Consider the following 20,666-nt stretch of genomic DNA (forward strand, 5'->3'; position numbering starts at 1 on the left):
ATGCTGTGGGCAAGGTGAAGAGACAGGAAATAATCAGACACCTGTATACACATGACACATGAGTCCAAACTACATAGGTCACAGTGCATAGCATAAAAAGCATCATGAGTAACATCTACAATACTACGCACATATGTAGGCCCTGCACTACACAGTTGGTTGACCCACCATGCCACTTGGAAACAATGGAGAGCATGACACAACAGCAAATAACTTGATATCGAATTATACAGAGAAGCAAGTGTCTGTGGACAGTCGAGCACAGCATCTGGACCACACACCGTGCACAAACCTTGCACAACATGACTGGGTCAATACTTGTTGAGTGTCTGTTCAGACTGTCATCACACACAGGCCAGACCTGGAAAGGAGACATAAGGTTTGGACATGTAGGCCTTGGCCGCACAAACTTCCCCCCCCCTACCTGAGACTATGTGATTGAGACAGAGGAAGGACTTACACCTCTTCATCTGGGATCACTAAAATGGGCTTCATGAAATCCAAAGTGCACTCTAACTACCCCTCGTGGGGCTGACCACACATATTATTGACAAACAACCATCATCAGATAGATGTACCGAGACACACAGGCACTGGCCACAGTGAGTATGCACAAGCCACATTGGGTCACCCTGTACAGTGGACACATGTAGCACACTTTACGTAAATACAAATGAGGCCAGGGTAAAATGCCACAGAGCCCAACCTATGCTGAAGACACAGAGAATGTCCACAGTGTTGGATGACACACATGATTCCTAGGAAAAGGTGTCTCAGGGGACTGTAGTGGCCACACTGCTCCATGGTCCTGGATAGATCTGACTGCAACAGGAGCAACTGTCCCCGCACTATGCATATCTCCCCCTCATGCACATCATGTCTGAGGCCACAACATCGGTCATGCATGCTGCAAGTCTGTTCATTTCAAGCCTCACACTCCTATATTGAGACTCAGCATCAGTGCCAACAATCATGGACCCCAAAATGACTGAACTGGACGGGTCAGAGGCAAGGTCCCAACACATGTCACAGACCACCCCCACACATGATGCTCCAAGCTTTGGGCACTTGGATTAACTGGCAGCCTAGATTACCTTGTGCAAGAGTGACTACACATAGACCAGGGAACACATGTCAAGGAGGGGAAGGGAGGAAGAACAGCACCAGGTGACTTGGGGGAACAGGATATGCACTGCACATATAAACCCTGGCAGTGTATCCAGGCGACTGAGCACTTCCAATAGCTGGTGACACACAAAAAACACACATGTATCTACCCCCTTGCTGCTGCTGCTTCTCCTGTAGCCGCCTATCCATGTCAGGGAAGACGACCGCCAGGACACCCTTCATTTGGTGGGTCAGGCGCCGGCGCCCGCCGTGTTTGCGTGGAGGTGAGTCCCCCAGCAGGACCCGGGCGATCCTCCTGGTCCAGCACCGGATGTCCTGCCAGCGTTTCCTCACCTGGGCCAGGCGCCGAATGCGACCCGCTACCGACCTCACGGCCCTGACGGCCCGCTTCCATATCTCCCCCTTGGCGAAGGCGGCTACCTGTGAGGATGACAAAGTGAGACAACATCAATACACCTGCTCCATGTCACAGAGACACACATTAGAACAATTTGGCTTGTTTGAACAGAGCATAGTATGCAACCAACTCATTGCACCTTTATCATAGGGACATTATCCTCTGGGGAAGGCCAAACGCACTACGTGGCATTGAAAGTACACAGGTGGCATGAGGGGTGCGACGCAATCACTGATCATGGCTCATACTGTGCATCACAAGCAACACCAGGATTATGGACAGCACCTCAAAGCAGTCACATGCCCCAGGTCACTCACGCAACCTCAGTGGAGTACACAGACACACACAGGCACAGGCCAATCATCTGCCATTGGCAACTGCGGGTAAAAACCTCACTCTGCACATGTGCCACTTGACTGGGGGGTGTCACAGGTGTGGGGCTAGCTCGCACGTCAGACACACAGCACGGCTCCCTGCTCACATCAGATGGGTAGGGCATATGCATCCTCCATGCAGCTGGGGTGCAACACTCCACATAGACACTCACCCACATGACAGGGGACTTACACACACACACCAATGTCCATGGCCCGTACACATCATTTGGACACTCTCACCAAAGGTACACTCAAGTCACACACATCTGTGGGTACAGTCACCTGTCACACTGGGGGGACCACAGAATCACATCAGGACTATAGAAACAACATTCCCAAGAGGATTATCCAGGCTGAATGTGGCATGCACCATGCAGTGATAGTCACAGTAAGCACAATGCAAGTGAGGAGTGCATATATGAACCACATCATGCTCTGCATTGGAGACATAAGGCATTCCCCCCCCCCTGGGACCCACCATGAACAACATTGCATGTCTGTCACACCTGGACACAATGCCAGAAGTGACAGACACAAAAAGGGGCACAATCAAAGCTAGTGCAGTCAGCACTCACCTGCTCCCCTGGTCTCCCATACAGGCAGGGGTACTATGGGAGGATGAAGTCCAGCAACGCCTCATTCTCCTCTTGGGTGAAAGGCTGGGCCCTCTCCACTGACCTGAACATGGTGCCAGAGGAATCACAAGCAGCAGCAGTGGTGTGGAATGAAAGGTTGTGCAGAAAAGTGCTCTCTCATGGGTCCTGTATGCCTTATATCTGCCTTGCTGGGCTGTTTCATTTACAGGAGTACAGAGTGATTGGTCAATCTCATTTGCAGCTTACATTTCCTCCAGTCCCTATAAACCTACCCCAGTGAGGGCCCTTGTATGGTTCAAAATGTGAGCATGATGTCAAGTCAACAACCACTTTGCAACATAGTATATTGTCTCCAAACGACTTTTGCTGGCCACCTGATGAAAAATTTTGAACTGGAAACTCGGTCTCCATGACAACCAGCATACATTTACGCCCTTCTACTTGTCCCTCATGTGTCCCCTATGTAAATTCACTATCCACACACAGGTACGGTGCGTTCCACATGTATCCCTAGGGCACCACTACTCCAGTGATACGGTCCGTACACGCGTGTGTAGGGTCCGTATCACTATGGTAGTGTTGCCGTAGGCGTACGCCATAGTTGTACGGTCCGTACACGCATGTGTAGGGTCCGTATCACTATGGTAGTGTTGCCGTAGGCGTACGCCATCGTGCTACGGGCCGTACACACGCGGGTACGGCCCGTAGCACTATGGCATACGCCTACAGCAACACTGCCATAGCGCTACGGGCCCTACACACGCGTGTACGTGCCATATCTCTATGGCGTACGCCTACAGCGATACTCCCATAGGGATAGGACCAGTGTGTACACGTACGTGTGTACGGTCCGTACACACACGCGTACTCCTACCCGAACCCCATATAGTGATACGACCGTACACACGCCCTCAGAGCGTGTGTACGGTGCATTTCACAGCTCACACTGGTGATAGGAGGCGCACAGGAAAGGAATGGAGGTGTCAGACTCGCACAAGGATGGACATCAAGTCATTGTCAGTGCAGTGCTTCATGTGTAGGGCCTAGGTGTGTCAGGCAGTGAGCTGCCACATGTCTCCTCATGTTTTAACCCAATAGTTGTGTGATGACCTGTGTACACATGTCATGTGTGATGGGGCACTATGTGGCGCACTTCCCCTTCACACCTTTTACATGTGTGCATGTATTTCAAACTTTTCAAGCACTGCATCAGTGGCATGGCACAGTCACCAACACCCGCAACTGTTCCCTGATGCCAGGTACACGGATGATGACACCTGACATCTCACTACCAGCGTGCCCCGATGTGACTATGTCATGTGTGTGTCATGTGTTTCCATGATCTTGCTGTTTGTGTTCCGTCAACGGCATCTGCTGTAGCTGCATCCAACATGTGTCTGTGTGTAGATACCCATGTCACACTATTACGCACACCAGGACACATGTGGAATAACACGTAACGTGTGTCTGTATGCATTGAACAGGGACTTGCGAGCTTAGGACATATCAGCGTAGTCTCAATGTCTGTGTGATCATTTTTGAGATGTACCCCTTCATGGCAAGGTGTGTGGTCTGTCCTTTTTCCACAACATGTGACCTGTGCGTCTAGCTTGCCGGCAGCTGTCTGTATGAGATAAGATCCTTCAAACTGCACATATGTGGATGGATGTCACTCCTGTAATGTGTCTGGCTGTTCACTCACACTGGCCCACAGCTACTTTCATGGCATGTCATGTAGACCTTGACAATCCACGTTTGTAGCTGGCTCTTGGTAGGAGTATCACCTGGCTGGCATACGTGTGCAGGATGTATTGCACAGACCAGATTCTGTATGTAGCATATGTGTATTAGCTGTTGAACATGTGCTCAGTTCTTTGACATTGGTGTGGTAATTAGGCCTGGGCTAAAATTTCGTTCTGTTCGCGGAAATTGCGATAATTTGACATTTTGCGTTCCGCAGAAAGCGCAAAAATGTCAACATTTCCGCATTCCGCAGCTTAGCGATAATTTGGTTCTTGCTCACACTGTAAACTAATACATTCTCGCGCGGGTGCGATCGCCTTACCTGAATCCCTGCGTTCGCCGACAAGTTTTCTTGATCCGGTCGCGTTCTCCATGAGATGTTGTATTGTGTTTAGCCATTTGCGCTGTCTTGCGACAGTTCACGCCCGCAGTGACGTCATGCGTCGCGCGATCACGTCTTTCTTCTCGCGATCATGCACCGCGAGACAACTAAAAACAAGATGGCCGCGCCCGCGAGCAACAACATGGGTAAGTTGGCGAGCCGCAACCATGCAGAAAATCTCGCGAACATGCGGGAAAAAAACTTCCGCATCTTCGCGATATTTCCGCGTGTTTGCGATAATTTTTAACATTTTCGCGATAATTTGCGAAAGTGGATTTCGCAAATTCCGCCCACCCCTAGTGGTAATGTACTCAATCATCGTTATTCCTTCCAAATTTCTGCAGGGTACCGCCTCTCCCCCGACCAATGCCAGACTTGGCTGCCATGAGGGAACGCAACTGCATACACCGCTACAGATTCCCCCAACGGTTAATTGTGGAGCTGACAAACAGGCTGGCCCCACACCTCCAACCGCGACACAGTTATCCGACTGCGCTGACCCCCAAGATGATGGTGATGTCAGCCCTACATTTCTTTGCCACCGGTACGTTTCAATTGACCATAGCTGATGTGGGTGGCATGTCCCAGACCATGTTCAGCCGTGTCCTGCATGATGTTTTAGAAGCCATGTTGGAGCACCTGGATGAATTCATCCATTTTCCAACTCCTGAGCAGTTGACAGGTATCAAGGGTGAGTTCTATGCCCTGGGAGGGATGCCCCATGTAATTGGGTCCATTGATGGGACACATGTGGCTTTGGTACCACCACAGGCACAGAAGGTAGCCTTTCGTAACCGTAAACATTACCACTCCATTAATGCCCTTGTGGTGTGTCTTGCTAACATGGTGATTTCCCATGTCTGTGCACGTTTTCCAGGGTCAGCACACAATGCTTACATCATGAGGCGTAGCAGGGTGCCAGAAATGATGCTGCAGCTGCACAACGAACGAGCATGTCTTGTTGGTGGGTAGACTCTGTTTGTCCAGTATTCAGCGGTATCTTAGTATGTGACGGCATCTCCTGACCCACTTCTTTACATGATATTTCCATGTAGGGGACTCTGGCTATCCCAACATGCTATGGCTGGTGACGCCTCTCCGCTACCCGAGAACAGCTGCAGATCACCGTTACAACAACGCCCATGGGCAGACCAGGCGAGTGATTGAGAGGACGATTGGCCTCCTGAAGAGCCGATTCCGTTGCCTCCACAAGACCTGCGGGTCCCTCCCATATGCACCGGTGAAGGTCTGCAAAATCGTCCTTGTGTGCTGCATGCTGCACAACATGGCAGTGGAGAAAGCTGTGCCACTCATCCTGGATCCCGATGAGCAGGAACATCCACCCGTGGAGGATGACGGCCTTGGTCACGAGGCAAGTGAGGAGGAGGAGGAGGACATCCGGAGTCAGCTCATATGCAACTTCTTCTCATAATGCTGAGTCCCTGGGTCTGAGTGTGCATGCTTGGAGCCTTGTGTGGCATGTGTTGCAATGTGTGTGTCCAGGTGACTGTATGCAAAGTAACTTTGAGGTGTGTGCTGATGTGTCACTCGAGTGCTGATGTCATTCCACACATTTTAGCTGACACACTCAATTGACAACTAGCATGGTGTCAGCCTTATTCATGTAGAGTACATGACCATGCATGCGGATGACTATGTGTTTCCAGACTTCTTGTGTGTCTCTCATCCCCAGGTATTTGCGCATGCTTTCTGCTCGGGGTATCATTGTGCTCCTGCTATTCCTCATGAGTAATGCAACGTGTGCTGAATCAGCGTTACATGCACGGACATGGTGAGAAGTCTCCTTTGGGTAAGGATTGCAGCAACGGTTTGTGGGTGTGGTAGTTGTTTGTAATGTGTGGGCACTGCTCCTGTGCAGGTATTGTTACTATGCATACATGTCGACTCACCATGGGGCACATCACATGTAGCATGACTCACATGAATTGATAGTCACACTTCGTGACAGTCATCTGTTATGGGATTGTGGATTTTGATGAAGGCATCTATGTGTGTACAACTTCCCTCGGAAACATACGGGAGGCTACGGGTGGACATATTGCGGGACATCCCCATGAGAGGCTCAATGGGGAATTGCAGCCTCTCCGTGTGCAGCAGGGGATGTTTGGCTCACCCCCTTCACTTGTGTGCCACTCCCATGGATTGACAGCATCTGTGGTGCGAAGGGGGTGTCCAGTGTGGGTCCCACATGATAATCCAAAAGACCATGCGAGTCTGTTAATATTGATGCATTTCCATAGGTGTGAGCCTGAGTAATAAAGGTGTTCCTCAGCCTCCAAGGTGCCTCATCTCTGTCAATTCAGGTCTCTTGCCACTGTGCATGCGCTATCTCTGGCATGGTTGTCAAGGATTGTGCATATGTGTCTATGTGTAGATTAGCAACCTGCATGCTGTTCTACATGTATATGATTCTCTATTGGGCATGACGTTCATGGCTGTGTATGGGTTTTGGTATGTTGGTCCCCACAACGGGCCGTCAACACCTTCTGGGGTGTGTTTCCTGTGCGCATCTTGGCCTTCAGTTTCATGATCCGGTGTCAGTCATCTTTGGGGATTGTGCATCCTTTGTGTCTGGGTGTGCCATTGAAAACCAGTCACTCCTTCCTTGACATACACCTGTTGCAGTAGTCCTTTCTGACATCCTAGTCTTTGTGTGGAAATTGTGGCATAGTTCACAGGACATGCCGCCTGCTGTTGCAGCCACTGCAGCAAGGGCACACGAAGTTTCCTGATTTGGCAACACACACACATCAAAGATGCTCCTCCCTTCCTCCATGAACCCATTCATTTGGCTGTCATCAGCTTGTCTGTGCCACAGTTGTGGCCACGCCGTCCCACAGGCTGGACCGTCTGCACATGTAATGTGCACATTGCACGAGCCTCATGTCCTTGCATGACCCACATCACACTACAGTCTGATGTTGCAGCCACCCTCCAAGCAATGTCCATCCACACATCTGCCGCCAGCTCTCAGGCATACACTAAGCGCACACACAACACCTTTGCATGATGAGTGTGCAACTCCGACTGCCTACATTGTGCTGCCACGCCTTCCAGGCCCTGTCACACCCACCAGGTCATGTCCCTCCTATTCCCCACCGGCTCTGTACCCCAGCAAGGACATGGGAGTGGGACTCAAGGCTTCTGCATGTAGTATGCTGTCGTTGTGAGGCACATGGCACAGGTATAATCTGTCAGCGTGTCAAACTACAATGTGTCCAGGACCCCCCTCTCCACCATCACATGCACATACAACCTCATCATCAACTCGTATGCCATTGACAGCCAGGTGCTCCTCACCAAGGGCGCAGACATTGCCAGTTCCAATATTCTAGATTGCATGAGATCCATTGATGAATGGCAGAACAGCAGGCACCTGAGGCTGGACTTGTACAGGACTGAGGTCAACTTCTGAGGATTGTCCCCTTACAGCTGGGTCACCTGCTTGTGTCCCACCCGCAGAAGCCCCGCACAAGCACCCAGTGTCCATGCACACAAGATGGTGTGCATCATGGATTGCTTGCTCACATTTGCCATGGTAATCACCAGTATCTGTGCCTCGGACTGCAACACCCTCTGCATTATGCACATGATCTCCAGATAGATCCACTCCAAGGAAAGACGGACCATCCCCCAGGTCCACGACAACATCCGTGTCAAATACTGCCCTGCCCTCTACGGGGCAGCCACATCCAAACACCCAGGACACTTGTCCACATCCAGGCTGCATCTGCACACCTCAGCTGCAACATCCCGCGCCCCAGCCACATCGCCGTCCAGCAGAGATAGCTGCAATGGATCACTGTGTGCTGCAGGATGACCTTCAGACTCCCCACCCACACTCAGGAGGCAGGCCACAACCCCGACCCAACACCAACCTTGTACCACTGTCATCCGAGACCCCGTAGTGCCATCTCCGTGCATCCAACCTTGACCTGGCCACCATTCTTCAGATCCACCTTACTCCAGCATGCAGGACATAGTTCTCCCACCTGGGAACACATACCTGGGACTCCCTCCCCGGGAACCTCCGAATGAGGCATGACCTCTACGCCTTGATGGTACATTTCCAAATAGGTCTGTCAGCACAGTATTGCATGCACCCCCTCAGCAGCTTGAGGCCATCACAGGTGAGTATTGTGCTCCATGTCTGCATTGAATGATACATTGTGACCGATGTGTATCCTGTACCAGACTCCTATCCCAGGGTATGGATGTGTGGAGTTAGTTCAACACTCAGGCATAGTTTGACATTTACACACACATATGTTGGGGAATAATGCCAAATGACAGTAACATCTCATGACAAAATAAAGTATTTATTTTTGGTGGGGTAAGTCTTTTGGTGGATGAAGTAAGGTGCTCTACCGGGTGCATAGAATCCAAAGTTCACAGGGGGAGATGGCATCCTTGTCAGTTGGAGTCATCAGAGTCCAGACCACAGTGTTGGTCATCATTGGTCAGACTGTGACCAGCAAGTCCATGTGGCAGAGAATGTCATTGGGTGAGGTAGTGCTGTTGCGCCAGAGGGCCAGGTGCCAGGCCAGGTGACCTGGGAGATGTGGATGGTCCGCTGACTCTCACGGTCTTTTCCGTGGACGACCCACCTTCCTCCGGGGACCCCCAGATTCAGGCCATGACGATGTCTGTGATGCTCCGTCAGATGAATCCTCCTCCTCCTCCTCCTCCCTCCCTGTGGCTGGTGCTGGTCTTCACCTGGTGTCACAGGGAGGGTTGCCCATGTTGTCGGCAATCCGACGGAGTGAACGGCTCATGTCCGTTTGCACCGCCAGGAGCTCAGCCAGTCTTGCCTCCATCCGTCCTTGGTGTTGTTGTTGACTGGCATGTTGCTCGGCCTGCAGGTTCTTCATCTCGTTGAGGGTCCCCTTCATCTCTGTGAGGCTCGACACTACCTGGCTGATGTCCCTGGTGTCACGCCGGTATGTGTCCAGGATGTGGCGTATGTGTGACATACCAGTTCCCTCAGCTGGCTGGTCAGGTTCGCGCCTCCGCCTGCCTCCACTCCCACCACCCCTGCCCACACGAGCCTGGCCTGCCGTTGTGAGTACATCGGATCTAAGGGACCCCTGAGGGATGGCATTATCGGGGTTGTCTGCCTCCTCCTGGGTGCCCGGAGAACCTTGTCCCTCCTGGTCAGACTGGCTGTGTTGTTCAGTGCGAGCAGGGCTCCTGGGTGTCTCCTGGGATGTGGCAAGAATGGGGGTGGTGGTTGGCACAGATGCACCTGACGCAGGTGCTGCAGGGGCTTGGGCACCAGAGGGGCCAGGTTGGTCGGGGTCATCCACGGAGCAGTGAGAGTCGTCGTTGCCGATGGGATCATCTACACGCTGAGCCTGGGACTGTGATTGTTCCCCTCCATTGTTGGGGGGAGGTCGATTACATTGCCCTGTGTGTGAGAGAGAGACAATGTTAATGCTGTTTCATGCCACATCCATGTTTCATACATATTCAAGTTGTCACAGATCCTCCAGGTAGTTGGATGTGCCTAGCATTCCTCTCAATGTCCAATTGGGGATGGGTATGTTGCGGGGGACAGATTGGTATGTTCTCCTGAGTGTTTGACCAGTAGAATTTTGGCTCGGATGCTTATTTGGCGATGGATTGGTCTTGTTGTGTCACATGTCCATTGTGAGAGTGGGTTAATCCGTTGCCTGCCCCGGGGGTGTGTGCTTGTGTGAGGGGGGGTGTGTGACTGGGCCTGCTGTTGGGTGTAGTGTGATTTGTCATTGGGTCTCCCAGGTGATGTGTCTGTCCCCTCATTGTGCATGCTGGCATGACAGTGAGTTTGAGTGCCTGTGCTAGATATCTGAGCTTGTGTAGTTGGGGTTTGAGTGTACAGTGGTCACAGAAGGGCCTTGTGCTGCATACAGCAGGGCCAAGTGTCAGCTATCTTGTCAGTTCTTTGCCAGTCCCTGTGCATTGGGCATGGTGCATTGGTATGTACCTAGGCCATATGGGCTGAGGGCATTGGTGTCTGCTTCTGAGTTGCACAATGTGTTGTGTGAGCCCCACCCTCCCAGCATCTCGGACATCCAGTCTTGGGTTTGTGGTTGGTGTGGCCTGGGACATGGCATTGCCTTTATTTGTGAATGGGGCATGGAGACGTTAGTGGCATGAGCGTGGTTTTAGAGTGTGGTTGTGTGCGGTGAGGGCTTGGGGGAAGTTGTGTGCATTTGGTGTATTTGTGGTGTGGATACCATTCGCCCCATGTTACATGAGTTGTTTGTGTACTCACCAGGCTCTGCGACTCCTTCGACTTGTGTACTCCCACCGGCGGAAGCATGGCCATCACCTTCTCCTCCCAGGGATGGTAATGTACGGGTCTGTGGGGCAGCGCGCCTCCAGTGATGTTACTCTGGGCGTATTCCTCGTTCATCTTCCTCTTGACTGCCCTGCGCAGATCGTACCACCTTGGCATTCATGCCTGGTCCTTCGGATGGGCGCAACAGCATTCACCTTATCGACGATGCTCTGCCACAGGCTTGTTTTTTGGTCTATGCTGGTCTGTCTGACCAATGTTCCAAACAGCTGTGGCTCGACTCTGATGACTTCGTTGAAGAGAAGGTTCAGCTCCGCCCTTGTGAAATTTGGATTCTTGTCTGTGAGCATGGTGTGGAGTGTGGGTGTGGATGGTTGTGGGTGTGTGGGTGTGAAGGTGTAGGTGTGTGTGTGAATGTGAAGAGGGGGTGTTTGTGAATGAGGTTGTGTGAAGGTGTGTAAGTGAAGGTGTAGTTAAGGTGTAAGTAAGGTGCAGTTGTTTGTCTGTGGGGTCTGGCAGCAGTGAGTCTGTTGCAAAGGCTCATGGGTTGTGTGTGTGGGCCCTTTTTATTGGTCCATTTGTGGGTGTGGCTGGGTTTGAATTTGTGGTGGGTGTGTTATAAGAGGTGGTTGTGATTTAGGGCCTCTGTTTACCTGTTTGGATGTGCCAGGTCAGTCATAGAGATGTATTTTGTCATGTTGACGTGTTTTGTGGTGTTGTGCGAGTCAAATTGACCCTCCTTGTCCTGTTTTACAGTGTCCTGGTTCTGTACGAGTCTTTTTCGCATAGGTAAGGTCCATACATACGCGATGCTGGGTGAGGGTGCTGGGGTACGGTGCTGGGGTACGATGCGTAGAGGTACGGGGCTGGGGTACGAGCCTGGGGTGCGTCATGTACAGGTGGGGGGCTGTGCGTTGGGGTATGGTGCGTACAGGTACGGGGCTGGGCTACGGTGTTGGGGTACGGTGCGTACAGGTACGGGGCTGGGCTACGGTGTTGGGGTACGGTGCGTACAGATGCCGGGCTGTGCTACGGTGTTGGGGTACGGTGCGTACAGGTGCGGGGATGTGCTAGGGTGTTGGGGTACGGTGCATACAGGTGCGGGGATGTGCTAGGGTGTTGGGGTACGATGCGTACAGGTGCGGGGCTGTGCTATGGTGTTGGGGTACGGTGCGTACAGGTGGGGGGCTGGGGTACGGTCCTGGGGTATGGGGTGTACAGGTGCGGGGCTGGGAGACGGGCCTGGGGTGCAGTGCGTACAGGTGCGGGGCTGTGCTACGGTGTTGGGGTATGGTACGTACAGGTACGGGGCTGGGAGACAGGCCTGGGGTGCGGCATGTACAGGTGGGGGGCTGGGGTACGGTCCTGGGGTACGGGGCGTACAGGTGCGGGGCTGGGAGACGGGCCTGGGGTGCGGCGCATACAGGTGCGGGGCTGTGCTACGGTGTTGGGGTACGGTACGTACAGGTACGGGGCTGGGAGACGGCCTGGGGTGCGGCGTGTACAGGTGGGGGGCTGAGGTACGGTCCTGGGGTATGGGGCATACAGGTTCGGGGCTGGGAGACGGGCCTGGGGTGCGGCGTGTACAGGTGCGGGGCTGTGCTATGGTGTTGGGGTACGGTGCGGAGGGGGGCTACGGTGCTGACATACGGGGTACGGTGCTGACATGTGCGGGGTGAGGGGGGCTGTACGACTCGTATCCGGGCACAAGTTTACCCGTGTACAGGCTACAGGCTACAGAGTTCGCTCCGTACGGGTCATTTTACATGCGGTTGTGTATTCGGACGGGCGGTACGGATCGTACTTGCGCGCTCAGACTTCTGTTTTACGATTTGCACGTAAAAATGTCCGGCTCCCTGTCGGGCACTTTTCCCGACGCTATTCGGATGTAAAAATTTACGGATCCCTCTCGGACCATTTTCCCGACGCAATTCATATGTATTTTTCACGTACGAATCGTACTTCGCAGTTTGTAAGGTACTTGTACGATTCGTACGTAAAAAAATACGGATACGAGTCGGACAGTAAATTTTTTTAACGGATCGGAATCGGCACCTTAATGTACAGTTGTTTTGTTTTGAGATGGTATTATTGTTATTTTTAATAAAAGATATTTTTAATTATATATTTTTTAAAATTATTAAGTAAATAAAATAATTAATATATTGTACATTTTGGAGATGTTTAGTGTTTGATTTTGAAAATAATAATGATACAAAGGTGAAAATGTGATTTTTTATGTTTAATATTTCTTACATAATATTAATAATTAGATTTAAATTTTTGTAAATAATTTTTTATTACATTTTTATAATGCAATTTATAAATACAAAAAATGTATTAAAATAATTAACAAACAGCCTTATGCATCAACCCAAAAACCAGTCAGTAAAATACCGATTCCTTATTAGCTCCCGGTATTAAGTAAAAAATTCCCAATCCCAATGCATCAACCCAAAAGCAGAAATCAGTATTTAAGGAATCCTTAAATAGCGATTCTTTAAATAGGGATTCCTTAAATACCGATTCCTTAAATAGCGATTGCATTTAAGGAATCCCAAAGTGAGATTCCTTAAATGCAATGCATCAAAGGTAAAAAATTAGCGATTTCGCTAATAAGGGGAGCAAATTACCATGAAGATGAACTGCATGGTAATTTGCAAAAACATTGAAAAATGCACTTTTGTGCATTTTTCAAAGTGTCATGTTGCGCACACACATGCCCTTAGAGCATGTGTGTGTGCAACATATGTGCACATATCATTTTCAGGGGTGCAACAGGGTGTCCTTTTGACACCCTGGCACCCTTGAAAGTGCTCCAGCTATTAGCGATTCGGTAATACCGAATCGCTAATACAGAATGGCTTTACATTCATTCCTATGGGCCTCCAAGCCCATAGGAATGAATGGGTAGGTATGTTAAGGAATCGCTATTTGAATAGCGATTCCTACATGCATAGCCTTTTGCTATTCCTTATTAGCGATTCCTTATTTTTCGCTAATAAGGAATCGCAAATGCTAATGTTGATGCATATGCCCCAAAGTCTTATAATTTTATTTGGATATGTTTTTATAGTTGAAATAGATTAATGTATATGTATAATGTGAATTATTTTATATGTGTTTATGTAATTTCTTTTGAAATATAACATTTTATGATTTTTTTGTTTAGCATTTTCCTTGAGTTAATATAGTTTGGGGTGGGAATAGTAAATTATATATGTTTACTGTAAAGGAACTTCCCTGAGTTCATACAGTTTGGAGTGGGACAGTAAATTATATGTGTTTAGTGTCCAGCACCTTCCGTGAGTTAATATAGTTTAGAGGGGAATAGTAAATTATATATGTTTAGTGTCCAGCACCTTCCCTGAGTTTTTCAAGTTTGGAGTGGGAATAGTAAATTATATATGTTTAGTGTCCAGCACTTCCCTGAGTTAATATAGTTTGGAGTGGGAATAGTAAATTATATATGTTTAGTGTCCAGCATCTTCCCTGGGTTAATACAGTTTGGAGTGGGAATAGTAATTATATATGTTTAGTGTCCAGCACCTTCCCTGAGTTAATATAGTTTGGAGTGGGATTAGAAAATGATGTATGTTTAGAGTCCAGCAGTTTCCCTGAGTTGGTATAGTGTACAGAGGGAATAGTAAAAACATTAGGGGCCTATTATGATGGCGGGCGTATCAGATCTGCCCGACATCACAACTACATTTACCCCCGCCATATTACCATGGTGGGGGGGGGGGGTACCGCGGCACACAGAAAGTCTGTCCGCCGCTTTTCAACCGGTCGGCAATCCAGATGATTGACGACAGGCCGGAAAAGGCACACAATATGGTGGTGGTGCTGCAAGGCACCGCCATACATATTATGATGCTGGTGGTGGGTATGCCTTTCCATGGAGGAGACTCCGCCATGGAAAGGCATATGGTAAATCACTTTGGGGGCCCGTTGCCGGCCCCCGGGGTGTGGAGGGTGTTGCTGCACTTGGCGGGTACCTATGGTACCCCCCTTCATTACCACTCACAAGGTGGCAGGCACCTGAGAGTGCCTGTCACGTTGTGCATGGCAATGCACAACATGCCAGTTTAAGATTGCGGCGGGTGCTGCTTATAGCACCAACCGCCGTAGTGTTAAAGATGCTGGATGCGACCGCCAGGGTGGCAGTCGCATCCTAATTGGCCTCACAGGACTGCCGCACCTCTGGTGGTCGGTCCTGTTTTCTGATACCGTGACGGGCGCACAAAGCCATCGTAATGGGGCCCTTAGTTCTTTATTTTGGAGTAACTAGTCAAAAATGTATGTTTGAGTACAGATTTCTTTTATATAGGAGTTAAATACAAAACAATATTTATATTTTATTTATGTCTTTATTTTCATTCAAAGACTTAAGCAGAGAAATATTATGCATTTATTTTTATTAACATTGTTTGATATATATATATATATTGTCATGCAGAAAAATAACAATACATTTTTTTATTTTTGGATACATTGCATTTTTAGTACATATTTAAACATAAACGTATAATATTTAAGGAAAGTCAGCATGAAACATTTTTATATTTTTTATAATGGAGGCGCACTAGCTCACCGGGACTCCGCCAAGCAGCCTCCGCTGCTGCCATGAGGGGAATGGCTGAGCACTGTCCTTCCTGGCCGTGAGGGGAACCGCCCGAACCACAACCCCCAGCAGCCCTAGCGCCATCAACGTTGCAAACGCGCCTGGAGGCGCGATAAAACCGCCGTGGCTCCCCCGCAGCGCGGGACACGCTAACTCACCAGGACTACACCAAGCAGCCTCTGCTGCTGCCGTGAGGGGAATGGCTGAACACTCTGCTTCCTGGCTTTGAGGGGAATGGCCCGAACCACAACCCCCAGCAGCCCTAGCGCCATCGACGCTGCAAACGTGCCTGGAGTCGTGATAAAACTGCCACGGCTCCCTGCAACACGGTACACGCGCGGGCGTGCCCGGGCCAGGCCCTTCTGTGCCCGTCAGCTGCTGGAGGAGGCTGGGCTGGGCCACATCTCTTGGTTCCACCATTAGAGGCACCATCTAAAGTTGAAGTAAGGAGTAAGGAAGGGAGTTGGACAGGTGGGAGGACAATCTTCAACCTTTATGACTGTCGATTCCTGCTTTATACATATTGAGAACATTGAGAACTAAAGGGAGATGGGGAGAAAGAAACCCATGTCCATGCCCATGACCAAGTGCCTAGATAACACACTAGATGGCTACCTGCAGAAAGCCGTAGGGGGCCTGAATAAGGAAATCGAACTGGCTGAACGCAGGCTCTGGCTGGGTCTTTCATCTCCCCTCCCAGCATTGAACACGTGCCCCGTCCAGTCCGACCCCCCTACTACTACAGAGGACACTAGTCAAGTAAACACACTATCCCCTCATACTACACAAGTAGATCAAGTACTCCCTCCAATTGTCCTTTCACCCACCTGCAACATTGTGAATCAGGGTCCCACGGATGGAGAACTAAAAGACAAGGGATCTGTCACACCAACAGCTGTGGAGAATCAAAATGTGGTGGGGGGAAAAGGAAGCGTACTGACCTGCCTGCAACGGGGCAAGATAAACGGTCCATGAGCAATATGCCTAGAACCAAGAGATCAAAGCAAAACCCCCCTCCCTCAGGGGGAAATCCCCGAGGGTGAACCGGGCCTATAAAGATAAAGACATTGCCCATCATGGATTTGATGTCAGCCCGTTTTGGTAAAATAGTGTCAGATTGCCTGGTACCTGTTTTGTCCCGGTTGGCTCGAATAGAGGAGTTGATGGGTCAATTGTTGTCCTCACAAGGGAGCACAGTGAGTCTAAGTGGGCTCAATGGGAGAGGGTCGATGGATAATGGGCTGACAGAGAGGGGTGAAAAGGCCACCCTTGGAATTACTGATAATGGGAGGATAGCCGCAGAAGGCTCTGTAGTCAGAGGAGCAGAGGGCAATATCACAGATTTAAACCAGGATAGGGATATGCGCACTGAGCCTGACACGTTGTTACAAAGCCAGGCAAGTGAAGTGGAAAGGAGGGTTATTAGTAAGGATAGGATTCAAAAGGCACCCTATCCCCTGAGTGTTGAAAGTATTCCTAGAGGGGACACAGAGAACAAGAAAAGGTTGAATCTGGGCTTTGATCCACCCAGACAGGATGCTAATATCATATTAAATCTCCCCCCAGATTGCACACCATACACCCTAGTCCTGACAGGGGTCCCACATGCACCATCTGGTCACTGTGAAAGCTGTCAGAGCCTCATCAACAAATCCGCCTATTGGTGCACCAGCAAAATACAGTCCCAGATAAACTGGCGCAACCACATTATAATGGCAAGGCGGGTAAGCTGGGTAGGGACTACACAAAAAGATAGAGAGGGAGACTGTGTGGTTCTGAATTTTAATGATGGAAGATGGTTGGATTTTGCCCTATGTCACCTTAGAGTTCCCCCACTTGGAGTATATACAGGCTCACCTTCTAGGCTTTTTTTATCCTCCCTACCAAGGGGGATTTATGTCCCGCCCACACCCCCAGAATAGAAATAACCTCCCGCAGTTCCCAGATTGGCTTCACCCCAATTGTTTTGAGGTACTGTCAGGCTTGTCAGAAACTGACTGACTACCCCGGGCTCTGCATAAATCAAGTAAGATCCCAAGGGCAGGTGGGGTAACTAAAGACAACCTTCCTTCAGGGCTCGGAAAAGAAGGAAATAAAGTGGGGTGCAATTGTCAGGACCACCACATATTTAAATCAATCAATACCCTTCCTACCGTTGAGGCATTGGAGACTCTGGACACATCATCTAGTCAACTAACTCCATATCATTCAGGGATGTAGGGCCACGACTCGAACTCTACGAGTGACAGGTCCAGGGAGGAATCAAGTATAAGATCACTCAAAACTTGCCAGTTTCGAATCCTCTCCTGGAATATCGCAGGCATTCATTCGAAACTAGAAGATAAAACATGGTTGAAGTATATAACTGTTTTTGAGATTATATGTACCCAGGAAACATGGTCCAGGGAGAATATTGAACTAGATGGCTTCTGTTCCCTGAATGTACATGTGACCGCATCCCCAGCAGGAAGAGCAAAAGGTGGACTAGTGACACTGATTTCCCTTAAATACGGGTCAATTAAAGCAAAGCCGTTTTGGACTCACCGTGGTATCAATTGATTTTGATTTTTAACTTGTTTCAAGTCAAGACTCTTTTAATTAATTGGTATCAAAATGTTTTTGACTCAAATATGTGTGATATTATTATAAATCTTAAAGAGGAAATTGATGAGACCATGGGGAAGTGGCAGCCCTTGTGTATTTATTGGGTGGGGGATTTTAATTGTTCCATATGTCGGCACAGCACAGATAGAATATATGGGTTGACAGATACTGAAGGACAACCCCTGATACACTTTATTCACACCCCTCAGGGAGATGCCTTAAATGATATTATTATAGTGAACAATTTGATTTTCGTGGATACCCTAGCTAGTAACACATCAGCTAAATATCCCACCTTCATAGGCAGAGGGAGTGAAAGTGTCATTGATTTTATGTTAATACCTCCATACATGTAATTGCTCAGCAGGTGAAAGGTGATGGCCGCCCTCTCCAGTATAACCGTAACCATGGGGTGAGAATGAAATGGAATAAGATAAACCCTTTGCAATTTGAGGAGAGCACTATCAAAGCAAATTTGAGCGCCATACTAAAATGCCTAGATCACGACTCCCCCCCCCCGGAAACGGTTATATAGGGTTTTGAAGGAATCTGCAGTAACGCTTCCTGAAACCTGACAAATACAACAGCAGCTAGGGAACCAAGGGGGACTAAATGGTTCAATGTACAATGTTCAAGGGCGCAGAGGGACTTAAAAAAGGCTCTACATATAACCCCCAGGGACAATACCCTAATCAAGAGTGCAAGGCAGGCCTACAAGAGTTCAGTAGCACAGCGGAAGCAAGACTTGAGAAAGCAGGCCTGGACAGACTTAGAGAAAGCGAGCGCTCTCAAAGACTCTAGGAGTTTTTGGGAGGTTATAAAGCACACTTTAATCTCAGAGGACATAGGGGGAATGGTTTCATTAATACCTGAGAAAGAGTGGGAATTGCACTTCACAAACATTTTTAATCCAAAGGGTATCACTAGTCAGGACATAAGCCTCAATGTCCCATCAAATCAAGCCACTGCAAACAATTTGAGCTCCTCCATGACAGTGAGCGAGGTCGCGGATGCCCTTAAAAAAGGCATACAACTCAAAGCCGCAGGGCCTGATGGGGTACCCCTCAATTTATTTAAAAGTAACATTCAACTTTGGGCACCCCTTTTGACAAATGTTTTCAGAGGGGCCAGTCGTGGCCCCATTCCTACTTCATGGAAGGAGGCCATAGTGGTACCTGTGTATAAAAAGGGTAACAAGGATGACCCGGCCTGTTACAGGCCCATCTCCTTGATTGATGCCACAGTGAAGGTGATGGGAAGGGTCATCCTGGCGCATCTTGAGACATGGGCAGACTCATTTGGGCTCATGTCTAAAACCCAATATGGATTCAGAAGGGGCATGGGGACAAATGAACAGTGTCTCAACCTGACCCTGATTATGGGCAAGTACATGAAGGCAGGGAATGGGTCAATCCACCTTGCCTTCATGGACTTTTCCAGTACGTTTGATACAGTTAACAGGGGAAAATTGTGGTCCATGATGGGAGTAATGGGTTTCGAGGAGCCCCTAGTTACCCTGCTCCGTAGGCTGCATGCATCCACCTCGGTCCTCGGTAGCTATACGTCTTGGCCCAGGAGGTGAGAGGACAGGTCCCATCATTTCCTCAGAGGGAGTACGACAAGGGTGCATGTTGGCACCCTTTCTCTTCCTCATGTATACGAATGGTCTGGAAGCAGCCCTCAGAGAACAGAATTTAGTCTTTTCGAAAATTGGCGGCTACCCGATCCCGTTGTTGTCATATGCGGACAACACGGTATTAATGGCTTTAACTGCAAATAGTTTGCAGAAGTCCCTGAATACCTTTACAGATTTTATCTTAGACTTGGACCTAAAAGTTAATTTCACAAAATCTTATATTATGGTTTGCGGTCCACGCCACACCAAATCAAGGAAATTTATCTTAAAGGCCAAGCAAATTGAAAAGGTTTCTAATTTTAACTATCTGTGTTATGTTTTTAATAATATATCAAACTGGGACCCCCTTATTACATCTAGGGTGATGAACACCAACCGAGCTGTGGAAGGCCTTTTCCGTTTCGCAAGGAAATTAGGCCATAAACCCGTAGCAGAAATGATCACCTTATACAAAGCAAAATGCTTGTCTATTGCTGCCTACGGGGCGGGAGTATGGGGAGTTCATAAAGGTAACTAGCTGCAAACACCAGAAAATAAGTTCATAAAAAGACTGTTGATGTTCCCAAAATGTGCACCCACAGTTTTCTGCCACGCTGAGGTAGGAATGGGCTTTATTGAAGATCTGATTCATATCGCCCCATTGATTCTGTGGGCCAAAGTCTGGCAGTCGGAAGACTTAAAACTCACAAGAGCGATTATTAAGGATTGCATGGCCTTGGATAATGCCAAGGCCATCCCCTGGCTTAGCTACGCAAAAGGTAAATTTAACCAAATAGGCCTAGGACACTATTATGATAATCCCTGCTGTACTGACAGAAACATGAAATCGATCGTAAAAAACGGCTACTTTGCTCAGCTTGATAACCGGGAACAGCATC

This window comes from Triturus cristatus, chromosome 8 (assembly GCF_964204655.1).
Source record: "Triturus cristatus chromosome 8, aTriCri1.1, whole genome shotgun sequence".
Lineage (NCBI taxonomy): Eukaryota > Metazoa > Chordata > Amphibia > Caudata > Salamandridae > Triturus > Triturus cristatus.